Genomic DNA, 6,696 nt, shown 5'->3' on the forward strand with positions numbered 1-6,696 from the left:
TATATAGCAAAAAAGATCTAATGAAATTTTTTGTTAAGTTTTGTACACATTTGTTTCAACTGTCAGGAAAGATTGTCCTCACTTTTATGGCCTGGTATCTTGCTTTCTAGAATGAAATCCATTTTAATGTAAAAATACTCAAGTGTAAATCTTTCCTGCTATTATTCAGTTTGTCACTACCCTTATTTCTCAAAACAGGCCTTTAATAACTAAATCATTTGAAAAAATGAGGAAACTCATCTGCTTATTCTATAAATGACCATGAAATTACTCTATTAAAAGGTTGTATGTAATGTTCAGTAATAACACACAGAAATGAGTTAACGCTATTGTCTTGACCATTGTTATCACAATAGTCAGAGAAAACACACAATAGTCATTTTGTTACTCTAGAATTAACTTGTGTTTCCAACCACTGTTGAAACTGATAATCACAATTCATAAGCTCCATAATTAATAGTTTCATTTCAGAAAGTAAAAAAATAAATGATTACCTTGATATTTAAAAAAGCAATTTAAATATATTTTTCCTAAGTAGAAATATCAGATACATTTTTACAGAGGGCTACTAAATCTCTCCCTACATTTCATATGTATAAGTAATACCATTGACTTTATTTTCCCACCATTTTTTGTGAACCAATCTCTGACGTGTGTTTGGGATCTATTTTGGGAGTAGACACTCCCAAATTGATTTGGCTGCATATTTTACCCCTGAAAAATATTTTCTCTGATCAAAAATATTGTGATCTAAGAAAATGTGAATATGAGGAAGTCTAACATTTCTACTCATTTATGTAGGACAGAGTCTACGAAGTATAACTAATATTTATAATGACCATGACAGTAAGATACATACAAACAGAATGTCTGATATTGGGTAACTAGTCAAGTTAGAGCATTTAAAGCCACAAGATTCCAGACAACAGTCAGAAGAGCAAAAAGACAAAGATGAAAAAACTAGCTGTCACGGCTACTAAACACATCCATGACTTCGACTTGTATCGGGCTTTCAAGTAGTTTGTTCTTATGCTTCTTGACACTGTTAGAATGTATGCTGTTAGAATGGCCCCACCATTTGGATTACTGAAGAACTTCGTTTTTTGAAAATTAAATACAGTTGACCCTTGAACAGCATGCGTTTTAATTACATGGGCCCACTGCATTACAAGCAGATTTTTAAAATAAATACATAATTTGTGGCCCGTGGTTGGTTGAATCTGGGGGTGTGGAACTGTGGATAGCAGAGAGCAGACTGGGAAGTTACACACATTCAGTTCTGGGGGGTCAGTGCCCCTGACCCTTGTGTTGTTCAAGTGTTAACTGTAAATGAAATGGCCTGAGAATCACCTAGGTTTACTTAGGCGATTGCTATAACTAACATTAGAAAGTAATTTGGAAATAGTGGTTATCTAATAACAACTCTCAATTACTTGCATCTTTCAGTCAGTATTCCTATTGTTCATAATAAATGGCAAGAAAATATTCCAAAATTTGTGAAATTGCATGCATTTAGGTATTTATCATAGTTTTATGGACAATAGCAAATTGAAAACACAATAATAGGGGAATTATTAGGTAAGTTCCAAGGTATTATTTGTGTGAGAAACTTGTAAATATCAATACTGATGTTTATATGACCATACAGCAGTGAAATCTAGTTTAAAAGAAAAGAATTTAAAAATGTATATAGACCAACTATGTTTTTTAAAAAAACCCACGCATACCAAAAAGCAAATGCATATGAAAATGGAGATGCATAATTTTTGCTAAGAGTTTTTGTAGTAAAGTGATAATTTGGGGCACAATATATTTCTTTTCTATATACATATATACATCAAAATACAGAATCTTTACAATTTAAACACATTAAAATGTTTCTCTAGCAGAATATCCCATGACTTTCTTATTTCTTTGCTGAGGCTATTTAGAGACTTTCACGAACATCAAACAGCTAGAGAGTGATGTGTAATGATAAAATCCTGAGTACTATAAGGAAACCATTTGAATCCTAGGATGTCACATTCCTACCTATAAAATAATTTAAAAGAAAAAGAAAAGGCAAAAACATTAGATAATCCTTAAGGTTCTGTTTAGCTTGGTTGTCATGCAAGGTAGTGCATTCAATGATTTGGTACATGCATAACAAATGTTTAGATATATACTTGATCAGCTAGAGTTCCTGGCTCTGTTCTCTGTCTCTGGCAGAGTCTACACAAGGCTGAAATAAAGTAGCCCACTAACTGACAAAACAGGGAATTAAAACTCAAAACTCTGCCTCTCCCAACACTGTCACTCATCTCATTTCTTTCCAAATTAGTTAGGGCAGGGCTGTGGGATTGTTAGTATGGCACTTGATAGACAAGAGTCACGGCTTATGTTAGCTAAACAATATATGGCTGGGAAAACAGAACATCATTAGTGTTTCCAGAACAGAAAAACTATGCTGGAAAGAGAGGTGGAAAGGAAAATAGGCTGTATTATTTATTTTTATATTGCTCTAGTGTCTAACAGAGATTAGCACCTAGTATTTGCCAAAAATATGTTAGTAAAATCAGGTTTGTAACTAAAAGGGCTAGGACAGTTCCTGGAACATGAAAGTTCTTCTATAAATAGTAGCTATTATTGTAAGTAATGAAAAAAAGGTGAAACTTCTCTCCTTGAGTGAAAAAATGCTTACATACTATATTCAATATAAATGCTACCTCTCTCTCTTCCTGTAAATTAATTACTTCCTTACTATAATTTGACTATCTTGGAAAGATTATATCATAACTGTCTATCACTTAGCACAAATTCACTGGCAGTCATACAGATGCACATTCAAGATAAGGTTTTTCCAATCAGAATCCTATTTTTAAAGTTTATTTTTCACTCTAAGTAGCATTTGTCATGACGAGAGAATGGAGAAAGTTTTATACCCTTTCAGAACTGAGACTAAGATTTTGAAAAGCTTCTTAGCATTACCTTTTCATATGTGAAAGTTTCATGAGTCACTCCTCTAGTTAAGTGTGAGTGTTTGACACAGGATTGTCAATAATTTTTCTGCTTTTCATATATTGACAGAAAAGCTAAATTTCCTTAAGGGGAAAGAGCCCAAAGATGGACGGGAAGGCTATAAACCTTTTTTTTCCAGCATCCACCCACACCACTGACTCCTGAGGTCATCTTCCAAAAGATTATAAAATGACAAATGTCAAATATTGAGAGGAACTGCAGTTTCCCTGGGGATAAAGGTTAGTAAAGCTAACAGGGATTTAGAATTCAGAAGTAGGTCAGAGGAGGGAGGAACATGCGCTGGGTTGGAGATTTAACTTTTTAGGCCATCCTGAGCCATGAGCCTTTCTGCAGTAATTCCCAAACCTGTCTCCACAACAGAATCACAAAGAGTACTTGTTGAAAAACAGAGATTCCCGAACTTCACCCTGGAGAATTTGATGGAGCAGGTCCAGATGGTGGCCCCAACTTTTGTCCTTTTAAATAGCTACCAAAATGCTTCCAAAGCAATGGCATTCAATTGTGGTTCATTAATTCTAGCAGAGCTGGTGGGTAACTGAAGGCTTTGCCAAGCAAAACTGGAAGGCTGTGAAGAGTAAGTAAGCATTCTCAAGATGACCAAGAGAGGCCACTGGCTTTGGAAAGACATAAATGGTTCCAGGGTCAAAAGCCAAAGGCAATTTGGAAACAGAAACCTGTCAGATGGCAGCTCCAGAGGCTGCAGGAGCCAGAGGAGACAAGCTTTATTGTCACATTTGCAAATAGTGCTTAATCAGAGGTGAAAATGACGGAAGAGACTGGGCTATTGTGGGGACTCTGGTTGCCATACGAGTCCTGCAGATATTTTGAGGTGTCTTAAACTCTTTTCCTCAAATAGGCCAGTAAGAAGGCTTGCATAGTAAGAGTATACCATCCAAAAGTGTTCTGTTCTCTTGGCTCAAATTAAATAACGATTGCTCTACAAAATAGCTAAGACAGTTCTCATTTAAGAAGCCAGGTAGACTCAGTTCAAATTTGGATTCCAGCCTTTTCTCCTACACGAGTTTAGTCAGATTATTCAAGTATTTTTGGGCCTGAATTTCCTTAACTAGAAAATTGAAATAATAATATCTGACTTTTTGTAATGCTTTAAGGATAAGTGATATAGCATGAAAAATACCTAGCATGGAACCTGGCCTAAGGAGGCTTTTTTTATTATAGCCAACTTTATGACAACAATATGTTCTTGATCTTATGACTTTTTAATATGTTAATGATAATAAAAGAAGCATGCACCATTTCATTTATGTCAAAAAATTTAAATTGCCCACCAGGTTGAAAAGTAGGCTATGCTGTAGTTTATGCTGTCAGTTTTTGGAGATTATTTACAGAGTGTCTATTTATTCATCCCACTATCATTTCAGCTGTGTTTTTATACTGTGTGCCTTACGTCATAAAAATGCACTTCATATACTTGACTATAATCCAGCATTAAAATTAAAAATTCATGTGTGGAAAAAAAGAGGACAGAAATGGAGCTATGAAATGAAATATAATACAAGGTTTACAAGCAATACATGCATCCTTTCTTGGAGGATGACTACATGTTTATACTTAATTTGAAGCAACAACCAAATGGTTATTAAAACTTAATAAGATAAAGTTGCACTGTATTTGGTCATTGAGACACATGAGGAAGGAATCGTCTATCCACAGAACAGATAATTCATGGCAGTAAAAATTGCCAAGCATCTCAGAGTAGATCAAAGTATTCTCAAAGTTAGATGTTGGTGTGAGTAACCAACGGGTTGTAAAGACTACCTCTTGAGACTTCAAACAACAGTTGGTCAAAAACATCTGATTGATTTTCAGGAAAAATTAATTTCTGACAATCTTTAATTATGTTAAGGAATCAAATTATTGCAAAAGAAAAGTGCAGAATATTTATATTCTCTGTTTTTTTCTCCAGATGAAGAGATCAAGTTCATAAACAGTTGTTATAAAAACCAGCATTTTATGTACACATGAAGTAGTCATAACTGTCAGTGCTTTGTGTTTTTGAACAATTTAGGAATTCTTAACAGGAAGACTGGTCTACATTCCTGTTACAACAGAAAAAGAAAGTGACATCATTTTTGGCTAAAAATGCTATAGCATATAGGGTTTCTTTCATTCCTCAAAAATCATTATTGAGCAAATATGCATTATTATGTGTATAGTACAGTTTATCTTATAACTAATATTTAAAACAGTTAACATCAGGAATGACTTAATCAGGATCCCAATTTCCCAAAGAAGCGAAAGACTGCTGACTGTCTTCCTCTAATGTTACTTCACTTTAGTTGAGCAAGAGAGGAGGCAATTTGTGACTTTGGCACGTGAGGAATTATATGATGGTTACGATACAACAGAAAAAAGACCAGATCTGACCTTTATCTTGACGTTACCATTTTAAAAAAGTTAGTTTAGCAATTAACATTTTGGAGATACAAGTGATAAAAATACCATAGGAAAAAAAGTTATATGGCCATTAGAGTATAGCCAAAATATCAATTATAATGGTGGGGAATGAAGAATTCCCAAATTATAAAAAGATAAAATGAACTACTTCTTTTGAACTTAACTTAAAATCTTTCTGCCTTTTCATGTATGCACAAACAAATACGTACGCAACTTTCCATGTACAGTGGAATTGGAGGATGTGATATGAGTTAAATACTTAAAGCCTTGATGCAGTGATGTGTCATTCCAAACAGACTTTTAACATGCACTTTGTGTAGGCCTCAGTCACCATGGAAACTTGGCTGAAACTGGCTCAGTCAGTCTCTGTCTCCACCTTATTGTACTTAATCCCACCATTAGCTGGGACCATGGGTGGTCACTACTTTATGCTTTACCCCACTATCTTAAAATCATAACTAAAACCCATGCTTAGTATTAATCATTCTTTGCAGATACAAGTTAAATGAGGCTTGAAGAGTGTATGCTTTCTCCATGCTAAGTGAGTAATGAGTTTTTCTGTATATGCCAGGGGAATTTTTCTAGATGGATAGAACAAGAACACACAAGTCAGTGATAGGAAAAAAAAAAAAAAGAAAGAAAAAGATTGGTTATAGCTTTCTTAGGCAATCAGTGCTCAGTTGTCAAATATATGAATCACTCTGGCAGCTGCTTTCACCTCATTTTGCCTGTATTGGGAGGGGGTTAACAATTAACTAACTTCTCTGAAACTATTACCTAGACACCAGTTATCCAAACTGGAATCCTCATACTCAGACTCCTCACTCTACCTAATCCTCATGTTCAATGTCTCCAAGTCCCATTGTTTTTTGTCATCCATGTAGTTCTGAAAAATCCCATCTTTCTTTTATTATGGTCTTACTGCAGTTAGGGCCAGAGACCCTAACATGAATTTAAGAGTTCATGTAGTCCAAATCTCTCATGTTACAGAGTCCCAAACAGCTGAAGTTTTAAAGATAGTTAATGGTGGAAATATAACTGAGATTCAGGCCTTTGAATTCCCAATAGAGTTCTTTTTTCTCTCTTTCCACATGTTGCCCACAGGAAAGTGGATTCCTCACAATCTCTGTGTTAATATAACACTTACTGTTCCAACACTAATATTTTAAGAATATTTACCTTACAGTCATTTCCTTCTTTGGAAACAAAAACAGAAACAATACAGAGAACTAATAGAAAAGTATCATACAGCCCTGAAAG

This window comes from Vicugna pacos, chromosome 12, assembly GCF_048564905.1.
Source record: "Vicugna pacos chromosome 12, VicPac4, whole genome shotgun sequence".
NCBI lineage: Eukaryota > Metazoa > Chordata > Mammalia > Artiodactyla > Camelidae > Vicugna > Vicugna pacos.